Below are 18,588 nucleotides of genomic sequence, written 5' to 3' on the forward strand. Positions count from 1 at the left end.
AACTGCCTTGAGTCTCGGTTTCCTCACCTGTTAAGTGGGGACACAGGAATAAGCCCTGCTTCAAAGGCGGATACTGAGTGTCAAATGGAATATTATATACAAAGTGTTTAGCAGGGAGCCTGGACATAGGAAACGGCAAGTGAGAACTGCTGGCACCACTGCTGTTAATATTATGGATGTCAATATTAATAATTATAATGATGATTGTCTTAAATAGTTTTCTGTTGTTGTCTCTTGATTTCCCATGGAGAGAGGTGTACACACATTTCCCCATCAGCAGGAGTTCAGCACCCCACTCACTGTGTAGGTGTGCCATATCCAGGGGTTTGAGCCCTGCAGACACAGCCACAATCATAGCTGGGATCCCATAGCCAAAAGGATACAGAAGCCTCTTCTTGAGTCTTTTTGTGCTGGTGTAGTTGGCCACTTTGAGGTTCCTAATGGTGAGGAGGAGCTGCTGTCCTTCCAGGAGCATCCAGGTGAAGGAGGCCAAGTCGAGCTAGTGCAACACCCTTGCGATGATGGAGCACAGCACCTGGAGGGGAGGGGAGAGTCACTGGAGTGCTTGATGGGCACAAAGAGCACACCACCTGCTACTCCTCAGGGCTGTCTCGGGACACATTTAGTGGGAGAAGTTTGCTTAGCCTTCTTTGAATGTCCTTCTTTTGTTTAGATTTGTTGGCAAATAAATCTAGGATGTAATTTTATTCCCACTGTAGCATCACATTTGAACTGCTGAAGAGAGATATAAACTTAGAAACAGTAAATTTACAAATAAATTTCACAATTTATATTTGTAACTATAAAATATTGACACAGGACAAGGAAAGTATTCAATGTGTTAGAGGTTTAAGAACTAAAATAATCCCCGTTGTCTGCCTCCTTAGGTGGGCTGTCATTGAGTCTGAAGTCTTCTTCTAGAAAGACGTGATTCCTGCCCCAACTACAAAGGTTTACAAAAACCAACTCTTCTGGAAAACTTGTGGCCAGCTAATCCCCCTGTGTGTCTCATTCCTATCACACTTGATCATTGTTTGAAATGTTTCATTTATTATTTTCCATGCTCTCATTCCCACATGACTCCATGTTTCCTCAGCCCAGGCCCAACCACTTTGTACCTCACTTCCCTCAAACCTGTTCCCCTGGCCCTGTGAATTTCCTGCCACATCTTTACTGAACTCTCCTCCAGCTCCTTGATTTCCCTCAAATCTGATTCTCCTTTGGAGATGCTACTTCCCCTGCATCTATCTTAAGTAGATATCTCTTCCATGTAGACTATGCGCCTTAGGGTCTAAAAGTGGGTCAGTTCTCTTTTTACTCATTAACACACTTTCCTGTCTATTATTCCTGCACAGAAAATCCTGCCATCCAGCTCCAGCTGTGTCATCCTTCACCCTTTCTTATCCTTGGCACTTCCTAATTACTGAGTGACTCCTGTTATGCTTTTACAATTTGAGTGCCTGCCCAGTTTCTGCCATTGTCCTGGATAAATTCAGTATCCAATGCCTTGGCTTCTAAATTTCTTGACCCTTACCTACAATGATCTACATTTCACTTTGAACACCTATTTCCATGGCCACACCATACTCCTTGCCATTAAATTCAGACATTCTTCTTTCTAAACTTGTCCTTCCAGGTTTTTAAACGTGCAGTGACACCAAACATCCTTGTTCTTAAACTTTGCCAAGACATCGGGCTTGATCCTTGTGCTTTCTCCACACTAGTCTATTCCTTCTTTTGTTCATCTCCTTCCCTGTCTATCCTAGACCTCAACTTATACTGCTTCAGCCAGTCTTGGCAATTATATTCAACTCCCTTGCTTTTTTTTTTTTAATTTTTTATTGCAGTAACATTGGTTTATAACATTGTAAAAATTTCAGGTGTACATCATTGTACTTCTATTTCTGCATAGATTACATCATGTTCACCACCAAAATACTAATTACAACCCATCACCACACACATGTACCGAATTATCCCTTTCACCCTCCTCCCTCCCCCCTTCCCCTCTGGTAACCACCAATCCAATCTCTGTCCCTATGTGTTTGTTTATTGTTGTTATTATCTACTACTTAATGAAGGAAATCGTACGGTATTTGACCTTCTCCCTCTGACTTATTTCACTTTGCATTATACCCTCAATGTCCATCCACGTTGTCACAAATGGCTGGATTTCATCGTTTCTTATGGCTGAGTAGTATTCCATTGTGTATATATACCACATCTTCTTTATCCATTCGTCCCTTGATGGGCACTACAATGAGATATCACCTCACGCCCATCAGAATGGCTATAATAAACAAGACAGGAAACAACATGTGTTGGAGAGGATGTGGAGAGAAGGGAACTCTCATACACTGCTGGTGGGAGTGCAAACTGGTGCAGCCACTATGGAAAACAGTATGGAGATTCCTCAAAAAATCAAGGATAGAACTACCATATGATCCAGCTATTCCACTGTTGGGTATTTATCCAAAGAACTTGAAAACACCAATTTGTAAAAGTACATGCACCCCTGTGTTCATTGCAACTCCCTTGCTTTTTAATTCTTTTATGAAACTCAATTGGTAAAACTCTATTACCAGATAAGCCTAACTTTCTGCCTCCTTTATTCCGATTAAGATACTGCCTAAGAACTAAAATAATGTATTTTATGGTCTCTGACTAAAATATGTTAACGCTGTGTAGAAATTCTTCTACATTTCCTTTTTCTTTTCTGTTTTTTGTTTGTTTGTTTGTTTATTGTGGGAACATTGGTTTATAACACTGTATAAATTTCAGGTGTACCTCATTATACTTCTATTTCTGCATGGATTCCATCATGTTCACATGTTCACCACCCAAATACTAATTACAATCCATCACCACAGACATGTGCCTAATTATCCCTTTCGCCCTCCTCCCTGCGCCTTTCCCCTCTGGTAACCACCAATCCAATCCCTGTCTGTATGTGTGTGTTGTTGTTATTGTCTACTACTTAATGAGTGAGATCATACGGTATTTGACCTTCTGCCTCTGACTGATTTCACTTTGCATAATACCCTCAATGTCCATCCATGCTGTCATAAATGGCTGGATTTCTTCATTTCTTATGGCTGAGTAGTATTCCAGTGTGTATATATACGACATCTTCTTTATCCGTTTGTCCCTTGATGGGCACTTAGGTTGCTTCCCAGTCTTAGCTATTGTAAACAACGCTGCAATGAACACAGCAGTGCATGTATCATTACGCATTGGTGTTTTCACGTTCTTTGGATAAATACCCAGCAGTGGAATAGCTGGATCATATGGTAGTTCTATCCTTAATATTTTGAGAAATCTCCATACTGTTTTACATAGTGGCTGCACCAGTTTGCACTCCCACCAGCAGTGTATGACACTTCCCTTCTCTCCACATCCTCTCCAACACTTGTTGTTTCCTGTCTTGTTGATTATAGCCATTCTGACAGGCGTGAGGTGATATCTCATTGTAGTTTTGATTTGCATTTCCCTGATAGTTAATGATGTTGAACATCTTTTCATGTGCCTGTTGGCCATCTGTATATCTTCTTTGGAGAAATGTCTGTTCAGGTCTTTTGCCAATTTTTTAAGTGGGTTTTTAGTTTTTTTGTTGTTGAGATGCATGTGTTCTTTATATATTTTGGAGATTAACCCCTTATCAGATGGATGGTTTGCTAATATCTTCTCCCAATAGTTAGATTGTCTTTTTGTTTTGTTGGTGGTTCACTTTGCAGTGCAAAAGATTTTTAGTTTGATGTAGTCCCTTTTCCCAGTACCCTCCAAAGTGAAAACCTCATTTTTGTTCTCTATCCTGCCTCTTAGTCTTGCTTGGGTCCCCCTGTCTGTTGTTAGTCGTGGTTCTTCTCTTGGGCACCTTCTTAAATGCATTTAGATATTATCAAGTCTCTTTCATTTTACTAAAACCAAATACCTCACTGGTCTCAAGTTCTGCTCCAAATTCATCCCAGTCTCCTCCTCCCTCTTCAAGAGTGCTGCCTTCTTCTTTTCCCTCTTCCCTCCACAACCCATTCGGTCCTCAGCCCTCCCCCAGGACCACCCAGCTTCTGCCTGACTACTGCTCTTAAACAGCTTTCACCAGATTCACCAATGGTCACTTTTGGGTTTGACCATAGAAACTGTTCACGCTTTATTGTCTTGAACCATTGCAATATTTGACACTGAAAACTCTTCCCTCCCTGGCTGTGCTCTATCTTTTTTTTTTGCTTTGTTTTGCCTGTCCTTCAGAATTTCATCCTCAATACCCTTCTCATTCTGCGTCATTATTCCCAAGAGTTTTCATCTTCTCCCTGGTTTCCATTACCTCCAGTTGGTGTGCTAATTATTTCCAGGTGTATTCTTGCCTGAGCACTAGATCTATAGAGGGAATTGTCCTCTCACCACTTCAGTTTGGATCTGCCAAGGATATCTCAACATGTCTCAAAGGGATCTGATCTAATGAGCTCCTTACACTGTATTCTGTGAACAAGACAATCATCCATCCATTCTGTTGGCCAAACCTGCATTCTGGGTGTCACTCCTGATAAATTCCCCAACCTCATCCTCCACATCCCAGCAGTGAGTAAGTGCTGTAGATTCTGCATCTTCTCTCACACTCAAATCCATTCAATTTCCTTCTTAGTTGCCACCACCTTAGAGCAGTTTTCAGCCTTGAACATTTCTCTACATTCTGTTTATTCAGGTTTAAAGGCTAAGATACCACACAACACCCAGAACACCTGGAAGGTGGTATTGCCTCCTCCTCAATCCCAGCATATATTCCGTGTTAGTGGCTCTCAGAGTATGGTCCCTGGACCATCAGCATTAATATGACCTGGGAGCTTGTTATAAATATAGGTTCTCAGACTCTATGCCAGACCTACTGGATCATAAAACCTAGGTGTAAGGCTCATTTTTTCAAAAGCCCTCTGGATGAGTCTGACACATGGGAAAGTGTGAGAATCCTTCTTCCAGGTAAACTGAGCTACCTAAGGTTACCCAAATAGGTTGAGACCCAGCTCACATCCAGGCCTTCATCAGGTCTCTCTGGAATACTTTTTCCTTCCACTCACTAACTTCTTCCACTAACTAAAGGACACAGCTTAGACATAAGTTCCTTCAGGGAGTCTTTCTTAATTTTGACAGTGGTAGGTGTCTCACCTATGGGGTCCTGAATCCCTGTGTGTTTGCTCCTGCTGTGAAAACAAGTTCTTTAGGTTTTAATTGGATGAGGACAGGAACTGTGTATCCTTAGTGCCTAGGAAAGTTCTAGGTCCAGAGTTGGCCCTAAATAAATATTTGTTAAAGTCAATGAATGCAGCCAATTAAATTAAATTATGTAAATCACACAACTTGACCTATACAAAATGCTTTGCAAATGGCAGCAACAAATGAAACATTTTTGAATTTTGCCATCAGGGTATTTCTTGTCACATCACATCTCCATATACCTCTTTTCTCCTCATTGGCAAGCTCTCCATAAAGAAGAATGAGCTAAGGTTAGTTTTTCTACCTTGGGATTGGTTTGTTTGGTTCCCATGAGGAAGAGCAGGTGGTCCAGGAAGAGGCAGAGTGAGAGCTGCAGGTGGAGGGAGGTGCGGGTGTTCTGGATAGATCTGCACAGGAGAAAGATGAGGGCCGCCATGAGGAGACACAGCAGAGAGACACTCAGCCCCACATAGGTGATCACAGTCATCACAGGGGCTTACTGAATCCAGCAAAAGAAAAGAGATATCAACTCATTTTGGACCTTCATATTCTTTAATAAATTTACAATTATTGTAAATAGGGTAAAATTGCTTAATTTATTATACAGTCTTGATCTGGAGTACCATTCAGCACTTAAAAAATTATGTTTTCAGACCACTTATGGATATTAGAAAGTGTCCATGAAAATTTACAAAGCTGTATATATACTACATGGATCAGGGTCTCTCAGTCTCAGCGCTGTTGACGTTCTGGGCGGGATGATTCTCTGTCGTGGAGGGCTGTCCTCTGCATTGTAGGATATTTAGCAAAACCCTCTGACCCACTAGATGCCAGGAGCACTCTCCCTCACCAAGTGGTGACAACAAAAAATGTTTCCTGCCATTGCCAAATGTCCTCGAGAGGGCAAAGTTGCTCCCAGTTGAGAACCACTGATATGGAGTATGGTCACACATTTAAAAAAGAATACACGCATAAAATTACAGGATTTATTTTTTAAATCAATTTTCATTATCTCTGGATTGTAGAGATCTTTCTTGTTCTTTGCAATTTTGTATATTTCCCATTTTAAAACCAGCAAGCATACATTGTCTTAATTAAATAAAATCAATATATATTTAAATCCTTCACTGAATATAAATTTGGAATAAGATTTATTTTATAAAAAATGTAATTATCAGACTCTAATTGCTTAGTAATACACTTACGACCGTGCTTTCATCACTCTGGATGCCATAAGTACTGCAAAACTGGAGAGGCGACTGCAGGAACATACCGTTTGTGTCACATACAAAAGATGACATGACAGCCTTCATTGAACTAGGCCATTTTGTGCCAGTAGACACATAGAGGCCTTTCAATTTCATTTTTCGTCTGAAAAGAGAATAATAACCTTGTTATATTGTATTTTACAATCACTTCAGTCAGTATATGTAAATATATATATCAATATATGTAAATCTATTAGAGTTAACAATTTATGTATATTTGAGGGTAAAACACAGGTATAATTGCTGCTCCCTATTGTTGATTGAATAATCCCTCCCACATTTGCTCCCTCCCTCATATCTCTACTCCTCGACTATAATTGTGTCCTATGAGCCCCAATCTTATCTTTGTATGAATAACTTGAACAGGTCTAGCCCAAGGGATGGAAAATTATGACCCGTGGCAGATGTGAACCGCTGCCTGTTTTCATGTGCCTCTGAGCTAAGAATTCGTGTTACTGTTTCAAATAGTTGAAAAAATAAAAGAACAATATTTCATGACACTTGAAAATCGAACAAAATTCAAATTGCGGCGTCCATAAGCGAAGTCTTGCTGGAACACGCCTATTCGTTATGTAGCTGATGTTGCACTACAGTGGCAGCATTGAGTCATTTTGTCAGACCATACGGTTAGCAGAGGTGAAAATAATTAGCGTCTAGTCCTTTACTAGAAGAGTTAGCTGGCCCTGGTTTGAGCCCACCAGCCGTGACTGACCAGCTTTAGACCAACGGGAGAGCTTTGCGTCCACAGTGGGGAGAAGAACTATTGTTTGTTGAAAACCTGCTGAGTGCATCAACTATGTTATATCATTAAGTTACCACAGCAACCCTGATGAGGAAACTAAATCTCAGAACATCAAAAACTTGCCTAGGGGCCAACCCCCTGGCATACTGGTTAAGTTTGGCCAGCTCCACTTTGGCGGCCCAGGTTTGCAGGTGTGGTTCCTGGGTGCAGACCTCCACCACTTGTCAGCCATGCTGTGGCAGTGACCAAAGATTGGCACAATTGTTAGTTCAGGGTTAATCTTCCTCAACCAAAAAAGAGAGGAGGATTCGCAACAGATGTTAGCTCAGGGCAAATCTTCCTCAGCAAAAAAAAAAAAAACACCTCGCCTCAAGGTCAGGCTGCTGGAAGAGTCAGAAATGGACCTACTGTTTCTCATCAAAGCAGTTTTCACTGGACTCTTTCTTTTTGGCATAAAATATCTATGATGCCCTCTCTGGACCCAGCAGCTCTTGCAATAATAAACAGGTAGCAGCCATACTTAGTGGGATATACTGACACGTGAGATGCCCTTGTATTTGTTTCATAAAACATGTTCTTGGGTCAGCCCTGGTGGATCGTGGTTAAGTTCGCGTGCTCCACTCCGGTGGCCCAGGGTTTGCAGGTTTGGGTGCCGGGTGCAGAGCTACACACCACTCCTCAAGCCATGCTGTGATGGCATCCCGTATACAAAGTGGAGGAAGACTGGCACGGACATTAGCTCAGGGACAATCTTCCTCAAGCAAAAAGAGGAAGATTGGCAACAGATGTTAGCTTAGGGCCAATCTTCCTCAATAAAAGAGAGAGAGAGAGAGACATGTTCTTAAAATCTGAAGTCCAGTGCCAATATTTAAAATTTATTCTAGGATATGAGAGACTTGAAGAAAATATTGAGTCAGTTGTTCTAAAAATGTCAGGAAATTCTTCAAATGGAAAAACTATCTTTTATAGGCAATAAAAGACTAATTTGAACAACTTCCTTTTTCATTTGTAATTACAAATATTGTTGCAGGTTGTAATTCTCTTCCTATTTATTACCTACTCTGGGGCCGGCCCTGTGGCATAGCGGTTAAGTGCGTGTGCTCCAGTGCTGGCGGCCTGGGTTCGGATCCGGGCGTGCACCGATGCACCGCTTGACAGGCCATGCTGTTGCAGTGTCCCACATAAAATGGAGGAAGATTGACACGGATATTAGCCCAGGGCCAGTCTTCCTCAGCAAAAAGAGGAGGATTGGTGTAGATGTTAGCTCAGGGCTGATCTTCCTCAACAACAACAACAAAAAAAACAGAAGGTAGCTCTGTTTTTGTAGTTAGAATATCTTTTGGAAGTGGCATCAGACCAGGTGCATGGCTTACTCAGTTACTAGTCTTCAAGAATCTCACCACACTCATGTTCATCACGATCCAACAAGCCCATCATAGGGTTGGTTGGAGTGGATACCAGAAAATTCCAAGAGCTAAAAGTTTCCTGTCTTGTGCCCACCTGTATATGTTGAAAAATGAAGTTAGCAGGAGCATCCAGGAACCCATTCTTCATGTATCCTGTTGTGCCACTCACTACCTTGGAGTTCAGATAGAGTTTGCCCAGCTCCTCATCAATATTTAGGTGTTCCTTAGAGATAAATCTGTCATCCATGATGAATCCAAAGCAATAATAGGAAATAAAGACCACTGCTCCTGTGTGGAATGAAGCAGACAGATTAACGAGGTCTCTAAGGAGACCAGTTTAGAAAAAAAGCAGAGCCAGAATTATGCAGTCATTAGAGAATTTATTAGATAAGACTATTAGCAATCAGGGGCTGAATCCAGATGGACAAAAACAAAGTTAGATCATCAGATCAAAAATGTATGAAATATCAAGCAGGGACACCAACAAGATGATGGGCTAGGAAGTTCCAGCCAGTGTCCCTTCACAGAAAACTGATGTAAGGAACCAACCACGCATGCAAAACCTTTCTCAGAGCTCTTGATTCCAGATGAGAGATTACAGCACCCGACTGGAGCACAGAAACAGGAAAAGATGCACTGAAGAAGGTAGGAAGGATAGTTCCATTCTACCTGGGTCACCCATTGCCCAAGCCCCTGCACCAAAAAGCTGAGAGAGATCCCCTCCACACCAGAGCTCTTCTTGAGGAAAAGAGAGTCAAATGAGCATCCAACTTCTCTGTTGACCTAGGCTCCAGGCCTGCCCCAGTGAACCCCAGTGCCAGGCTGGCCCCCGCAGACCTGGTTTACAGGCCTGCACCAGTGGTCCCCAGCACAAGGCTAGCCGTGTGAACATAGGCTTCAGACCTGCCTCAGTGCCAGGCCAGCCTCTGGGGACCCGAGGAGGTGAAAGACCTGTACATGAAAACTATAAAACATTGCTGGAAAAAGTGAAGAATTACAAATCAATGGAAAGATATCCCATGTTCATGGCTTAGAAGAATCAAATTGTTAAAACGTACGTACTACCCAAAGCAGTCTACGGATTCAATTTAATCTCTATCAAAATTCTAATGGTATTTTTCATGGAAACAGAAAAAACAACCCTAAAATTCTTATGGAACTGTAAAAGACCACAAATAACCTAAGTAATCTTGAGAAAGAAAAACAAAGATGGAGGCAACACACTTCTTGATTTCAAAGTATACTGCAAAGCTGTAGTAATCAAAACAGTATGGTACTGGCCTAAAAACAGAAACATAGGCGAATGGAACAGAATAGGGAGCCCAGAAATAAACCCACAGATATATGGTCAACTAATCTTTGACAATGGCACCAAGGACACACACGGGGAAAGGATAGTATCTTCAATAAATGGTGCTGGGAAAACTAGAAATCCACATGCAAAAAAATGAAATTGGATCCTCATCTTAAACCATACAGTAAAATCAATTCAAAATAGTTTAAAACTTAAACATAAGACCAGAAGCCATAAAGTTCCCAGAAAAAAAATTGGGAAAAGCTCCTTGACGTTGGTCTCAGCAATGATTTTTTTGGATTTAACGCCTAAGCACAGGCAGCAGAAGCAAAAATGAACAAGTGGGACCATATCAAACTAAAAAGCTCTGTGTGGCAAAGGAAACCATCAACAAAAGGCAACCTACTGTACAGGAGAAAATATTTACAAACCATTTATCTAGGGGTTAATATCCAACATATATAAGAGACTCCTACAACTCAATATAAAAAAAAAACCCCAATCACTCAATTAAAAAATGGGCAAAGGACCTGAACAAACAATTCTCAAAAGAAGACATGCAAATAGTAAAGAGGTACATGAAAAGGTGCTCATCATCGCTAATAATCAGGGAAATGCAATTTAAAACCACAATGAGGTATTACTTCACACCTCTTAGGATGGCTATTATTTAAAAAAAGAAAATGGAACCCTAAGGGTAAGAACTGTTGGTGAGGATGTGGAGAAAAGGGAACCGTTGTGCACTGTTGGTGGGGAATATAAATTGATATGGCATTAAGACAACAGTATGTAGGTTCCCTAAAAAATGAAAAGTAGAACTACCATATGATCCAGCAATACTACTCCTGGGTATACATCCAAAAGAAACAAAATCAGGATCTCAAGAGATATGTGTACTCCCAAGGTCATTGAGGCATTATTCACAATAACCTAGAGAAGTGTAAAGTGTTTCCTGGTTGAGACAGAAGATTCCATTGCCTAATAGCAGAATAAAGAATACTGCAGTGGAATCATGATGCAAAGGTGCAGAGTACTAGGGAAGGAGATTCAGATCTGCAAATGGGAGCTAGTCTGGAGCCCATGTTGAAAGGAACCCCATTCCAGAGAGCTCCTCCCAGGATGAGAGGATCCTGTTCCAGTAGCTCAGAGGCTGAGGGGAGGGTTCTAAGATGCCAACTGGGGGAGTGGCCTTGGGGCATCATGAGTTGCCTGCAGGTCTCTTGCGGGATCAGTGCCAAAGATGCTCCATGAGAGAAGCAGCCAGTGTCTGGGCATCAGAAATACCTGGAGGCCCAATTCTAGGTGACAGCAGCTGCAGCCACCTGAGATGACAGCCTTTTCTTTGCGCTGGAGAGGTCATAACGGCAACTGGCTTGTGGCAAAGAGGGTGGAAACAGCATTGGATCCAGAGCAGGAGGATCTGAGAATGAGTCCCAAATTTTCCTCTTTAGTAGCGTATCACATAGTGATTAAATCTCAACCTCCTTGAATCCGTTCCATCACTTGTAAAATGCAGTACCTTCCTTGCTCACTCTACAGGACTGTCATGAGGACCAAATTGGATAGAGTTGGTGAAAGCTTTTGAACCATGTGCTTCACCTTGGAAATAAGGTACAATGGTCTACTCCTAGTTCTAAAATGCTTTTGTCTTGTGGTCAAGGAGTTGTTATTTGTGTACTTATCTTACATTCATGTGTAATCAGATTACAAACTCCTTGAGCCCAGTAACTTTTGCAATCGGCTTTGTTTTACTGGTATTTTCCTTTATTTAAAAATATACGTTCCTGGGGCCGGCCCGGTGGCGCAAGCGGTTAAGTGCGCGCGCTCCGCTGCGGCGGCCCGGGGTTCGCTGGTTCGGATCCCGGGCGCGCACCGACGCACTGCTTGGTAAGCCATGCTGTGGCGGCGTCCCATATAAAGTGGAGGAAGATAGGCACAGATGTTAGCCCAGGGCCGTCTTCCTCAGCAAAAAAAAAAGAGGAGAATTGGCGGATGTTAGCTCAGGGCTGATCTCCTCACAAAAAAAAAATATATATATATACGTTCCTGACGTTTTATCACAAATGGTCAGGCAGATTGCACGCTGAACACCCAAATACCCACCACCCAGACTCTACAGTTGCTAACATTCTTCTATATGGCTTTCATCACTTATTTATGCAGATATCCATCCATCAATCACTGCATGATGGGTCAGTTTATTTTTTATGGTATTTCCTTCTCCTCTCCCTCCTTAACCACATCCTTGATTCTGATCTTATTGAACAGTTTCTTTGGCGGCCCTACCTGAAAGTAAGATTTCCATCCTCTGGGAAATAAAGTCCTTTTACACTGATTATAATGTCTGCCATGTGAGGGTACTATTTCATGTACTCACATCTTATTTCTCCATATCGGTGCTTCTGAACCAGGTGTTATTTGTGCCCCTCAGGGAAAACTGGGTACTATCTGGTGATATTTTGGTTTGTCATGATGTCGGGGTGGGGAGAAAGTTGGTTCTGGCATCTAGATACCATTTTGCTGCCAATTGTTTTATAATGCAAAGGCAGCCCCCACAACAAAGAATGCTTCAGCCCCAATATCAATATCGCCAAAGTCAAGAAACCATGCACTAGATAAGTTATAAGTCCCCCCAGGATAGCAGCTGAGGGTCCCCATTGAAATATGAACTGGGAAAATACCCAGAAAGAATGTTAGATATGTGGTTAGACTGAGAGTGACCAGTGACAATCCTTCCACCCATGATTTCATTATTCTAGGACATAAGTAACACTCTGTGGATGATCCAGGAATCCTGGCCTGTGTAGGTTCTGAAAGATTATTATTTTAATTGCGGTCCATGAATTTTTTTTTGCAAAGACAACCCATTTTGAAATACATACATTCAAGCAGATGCCTTGTGAGGAAGCGTGACTGGTGTGGGCTTACCCATAAACTGTCTCTACCCTCCGTCTGCCCTCTGTGGTTTGTTTCTGAGCCACACTGTATGCTGCCAATTGAACGCTCTGAAGATGCAGAGTTAACACCACAGCCATTTCTTCTTTCTTTCAGGTAGTTCCATGGGCAGTAATGTTGGTGAGGAGATCAAAAGAATTAGCTATTCCCTGCCATAAAATATAGATAATGTCACTAAGGAAATGGAAAGAGATGTCTGAAACTGCTCATTCTGTGCCCAGATCTTTCTCTAAAGCATTTGGAACTAAACAAACACCTTCCTTGGGGATGCTTGTCTTCCTACATATCAAGATGATAGGTGCATTGCAACTGAATGCTTGGGAAATCAATGCAATACTTCAAACCTGGTAGGAAGTAACTCTGTTCTGCTGTTGTCAGATCACTTCTTGAAAAACTAGGGATGAATGCTGCTCTGCCTTCCTGTCCCACATTCTATCTTTTCTGTCATTATTTTTCCTGTATGTGTTGCTTTTCCTGTTCCCATTCTCTTTCTTCTGTCCTTTATTCTCTTACTGTAAAGATCCATTGTTAACCAATTGAGTAAAACAACAACTATATCAAAAATATAGTAAAATGAATAGAGTTAATCAATATGGTTAAAGAATCTGGTGAAATATCAGTGACTTCATGTATTGGGGCAGCAAAGGACACCTGTTTTCACCTGTTTACCTAATGAATTAGGCAAAATACATATAAGCCTGTGGGATTCTAGGTTGAGGAGCTTTTAAGGGAAGGGGGGTGGAAGGAGAGAGAAGCATACCATCCTCAGTACACTCAGAGACCTCTTTTGGAAACAGTTTTAATTATGAAAAATTCTCTGAACCTCATGTCTTATTAGTGATCTGGATAATTATTCTGTATGTGCTCCCCTTTTCTTCAAAAATGAACTAGGATTCCAGTGATGTGGCCTGCTATCCAGAGGATTGAGAGGAAATCCCAGGAGCCATTTGTAATAGTTCTCAACCACCTTGTGCATTAGAATCATCTGGCAAGTTAGATAATACAGACAATAGAGCTCTACCCTCACAGATTCTGATTCAACCAAGACTCAGTATAAGTACATTTTTTACAGCCCTCCAAGTCTTTCTAATGTTTGGTCAAGTTTGAGAATCACCAAGCATGAAAAGATATTAAAATATTAGAAAGGATTTCAAACCTTTAAAGACAGTGTTGCATTCCCATTTCCACACCTATGTGAGAGCCTCCTAAGTCAGAGCAAACCCATCTACTGTTATTCCAATAATTTGTGGAATTCACCTAGAAAAACACACATAAGAAAGGTGATTTGGACATTTTCTTTATACCACAGAGATCTGGGCTTCATAGAAATATGTGTATTTAACTTGGGCAGACAACACTTTGAGTGGCTGAGAGTTCATGTGACCATGACATTGACTTAAAGCTAATTATGCATTTATAGAGAGTTAGTACAATTTTCCAATAGGTCTTCTCAGGCCAAGTCTATATGTAAAAAAAAAAAATCAGTCATAAGAGATTTAGTATCTGAATTGACAACTTGAGTGATATTTTGTGACATTCAACATACTTAGTATTAAAGAAAGGCATGTTCAACTGAGATTCAGAAAAACATGAAATTTTAATGACTTGACCTATGAGTTATTAAAACATATAAAGCTGCATTAACTAAAAATGTTGTTCCTGATAGGGAAATAAGCAAATAGGTGAAATGAAGAGAGCAGAGAGTGTAAGAACTAAATCCATGTGTGTGTGGGATGCCCAGCTCCAGGGGTGCAATAAGGCTAATGGTCATTTCTCTATCTGATTCACAAAACAATTGCAGAAGAATACACAGAATTCCTATACATGCCTCACCACGTTTTACTTATCATATTGCATTTTGAAAAGTCGTATTTTAAATTAGCGGGTATCTAATGAATAAATAAGGATGGTACATTTGGGTTCGTGTTTGGAAAAAATATCTACCACACAACATATTCAAAAATGTTGCAAGAGACTTAAGTATATTCTGTCTCCCCTTTTCATGCCCAGTCCACAAGTTGATGATGGTGTGAAACTCACCTGGACTTCACAGTCTCTGGAAAATTTATTTTTGCCAAGTTGAGAACAATTAGGGGTCATTTCTAAGAATAAAAAGAAAAACAAAGGTTGGAGAGAGTTCCTTCTTCAAGGTCAGGAAGTAGTTGACCTTACAAGACGAAAAAAATTCTCCCCGTTTTTCTTCTCAGATTCCTGTAGCATCAAGTATCTAAAAGTGAGACAGGATCAAATTTTCTAAAAAAAGAAAAGTTTGGAGACTCAGGGAGACAGAGTAGCAATACCTCCCTTGTTGCTTTGGGCTAAATATCATTTAAAACAGCCCAAGTCTCCTTTAGTAATAGCATTTCTCATTAAAAAGATGTCCTTTAGATGACTGCATTCCATTTGAATTAGTTGCTTGCCCCTGATGAAATTTTAAAGCAGGAACTTTACATTTCTCATGTTCCTTAATTTTGATGATGAAGTTTAACTTATTTATTCATTTATTTAGTTGCTTCTGCTTTTGGTGTCAGATCTGAGTCCATTGCCAAATACAAGGTCATGAAGATTTATGCCTGTGTGTTCTTCTAAGTGTTTTATAGTTTTAGCTCTTCAATATAAGTGTATGATCCATTTTGAGTAAACTTTTGCTTATGGGATAAGGTTAGGGTCTAACTTCATTCTTTTGCATATAGCTATTCAATTGTCACGGCACCGTTGGCACCCTTGTGAAAAATCAGTTGACCATAGGTGTATAGGTTTATTTCTGGTCTTTCAGTTCTGTTCCATTGATCTGTATGTTTGTCCTTGTACCAGTACCACACTGTCTTGACAACTGTTGCTTTGTAGTAACTTTTGCAATTGGGAAGTATGAGTCTTACACTATTTATTCTTCTTTTTCAGAATTGTTTTGTTAGTTGTAGCTTGTTGCCTTAGAATTCCGTATGAATTTAGAATCAACTTCAGAGCATGAGTTTTGGATTTCTTTGGTTAATTTATTCCTGGTTTTGGATACTATTGTGAATGGAATTGTTTTCTTAATTTTACTTTTGGGTTTTTCAATGCAAATGTATAGAAATTAAATTGGGTTTTGTATATTGATCTTGTATCCTGCAACCTTGCTGAACTCATTTATTACTTCTGATAGTTTTTTGGTAGATTCCTTAGGGTTTTCTATATACAGGATCACTTCATGCAAATAGAGATAGTTTTACCTCCTCCTTTCCGATATAGATGCCTTTTATTTCTTTTTCTTGCCTAATTTCCCTGGTTAGAACCTCCGCTACAATTTAGAATAGAAATGGCAAGAGTGGAAATCTTTGTCTTGTTCCTAATCTTAAAGGGAAACCATCCAGTATGTCACCATTAAGTATGATGTTAACTGGAGATTTTTTGTAGATGCCCTTTATATTGAGGAACTTCCCTTCTGTTCCTAGTTTATTGAGTTTTTTTTTTAAGTCGTGAAAGCATGTTGGATTTTGTCAAATGCTTTTTCCTACATCTGCTGAGATGGTCTTGTGATTTTTTGTTTTTCATTCTATTTGTATGATGTATTACATTAATTATTTTTGGATGTTAAACCAACTTTGCATCCCTAGGATAAATCCCACTTGGTCATGGTGTATAATTCTTTTTATATATTGCCAGATTCAGTTTGCTAGTATTTTGTTGAGGACTTTTACATCCATGTTGGTAAGAGATATTAGTCTGTAGTTTTGTTTTCTTTTTTTTTTTGGTGAGGAAGATTAGCCCTGAGCTAACATCCGTTGCCAATCTTCCTCTTCTTGCGGAGGACGATTGGCCCTGGGGTAACATCCGTGCCCATCTTCCTCTATTTATTTTTTTTTATATGGGACACCGCCATAGCATGGCTTGACAAGCGGTACATCAGTCCATACCCGGGATCCAAACCTGTGAACCCTGGGCCGCCACAGTGGAGCGTGCAAACTTAATCTCTATGCCACCAGGCTGGCCCCTGTAGTTTTGCTTTCTTGTGACATCTTTGTCTGATTTTGGTATCGGGGTAATATTAGCCCCATAAAATGTGGTGGAAAGTGTTTCTTCCTCTTTTTTTTTTTTTTGAAGAATTGGTATTAATTCTTCCTTGAGTGTTTGGTAGATTTCAGCGGTGAAACCATTTAGGCCTGGGCTTTTCTTTGTGCATAGTTTGTGGATTACTGATTCAATCTCTTCACTTATTATAGGTTTATTCAGAATATCTTGAGTCATTTTTGTAGTTTGTGTTTTTCTAGTAATTTGTGTATTTCATCTAAGTTATCTAATTTGTGTACTATTATTCATAGTATTTGTTTATAATCCTTTTTGATTCTGTAAGGTTGGTAATCTTGTCCTGTCTTTTTTTTTTTTCCCTTCAGTTTTGTCTTTTTTTTTATTGATGTTTTAATAGTTTTTAACATTGTGAAATTTTTGGTTGTACATATTTGTTTGTCCATCACCATATATATGTCTCCCTTCAACCCTTGTGCCCACCCCCCACCCCCATTGCCCCTGGTAACCACAATACAGTTTTCTCTGTCCATGTGTTGGTTTATATTCCACATATGAGTGAGATCATACAGTGTTTGTCTTTCTCTTTCTGGCTTCCTTCATTTAACATATAATACCCTCCAGGCCCATCCATGTTGTTGCAAATGGGACGATTTTGTCTTTTTTTATGGCTGAGTAGTATTCCATTGTATATATATACCACATTTTCTTGATCCAGTCATCAGTCGAGGGACACTTAGGTTGCTTCCACTTCTTGGCTATGGTGAATAATGCTGCAGTGAACATAGGGGTGCATAAGGCCCTTGGGATTGTTGATTTCAGGTTCGTTGGATAGATTCCCAGTAGTGGGATAGCTGGATCATAGGGCATCTCTATTTTTAATTCTTTGAGGAATCTCCATACCGTTCTCCATAGAGGCTGCACCAGTTTGCATTCCCACCAGCTGTGTACGAGGGTTCCTGTTTCTCCACATCCTCTCCGGTGTTTGTTGTTTTTTGGCTTGGTGATTATAGCCATTCTAACGGGCGTGAGGTGATATCTTAGTGTTGTTTTCTCTCTTTTGTTTTTGATTCAAGTAATTTGAATCTTCTCTCTTTTTCTTGGTCAGACTGGACAGAGGTTTGTCAATTGTGTTGATCTCTTCAAAGAACCAGCGTTTTCTGATTTCCCTTTAGATTTCTTCTTCGACTCATTGGTTATTCATGAATGTGTTGTTTAATTCCCCCATATTTATGAATTTGCCAGATTTATTCCTACTATTGATTTCTAATTTTATTTTATTATGGTTGGAGAACATACTTTGTATTATTTTTCTGCTTTTAAATTTATTGGGGTTTGTTCTATAGCCCAACATTTGATCTGTTCTGGAGAATGTTCCCTATGTACTTGAGAATGTATATTCTGTTGTTGGATGGAGTGCTCTGTAGAAGTCTGTTAGATCTGGTTGGTTTGTAGTGTTATTCAAGTCGTCTATTTCCGTGTTGATCTTCTGTCTAATTGTTCTATACATTATTGAAAGTGGGGTATTGAAGTCTTCAACTATTGTTGAATTGTCTGTTTTCATTTCTATTAAAAGTTTCATGTATTTCAATGCTCCATTAATAGATGCATATATGTTTTTAATTGTTATGTCTTGAACTATTGACCACTTCATCATTATAAAATGTCACTATCTCTAGTACTGGTCTGCTCCCTATCAGTAGTTCTGCTTCT

Source organism: Diceros bicornis, unplaced genomic scaffold, assembly GCF_020826845.1.
Source record: "Diceros bicornis minor isolate mBicDic1 unplaced genomic scaffold, mDicBic1.mat.cur scaffold_97_ctg1, whole genome shotgun sequence".
NCBI lineage: Eukaryota > Metazoa > Chordata > Mammalia > Perissodactyla > Rhinocerotidae > Diceros > Diceros bicornis.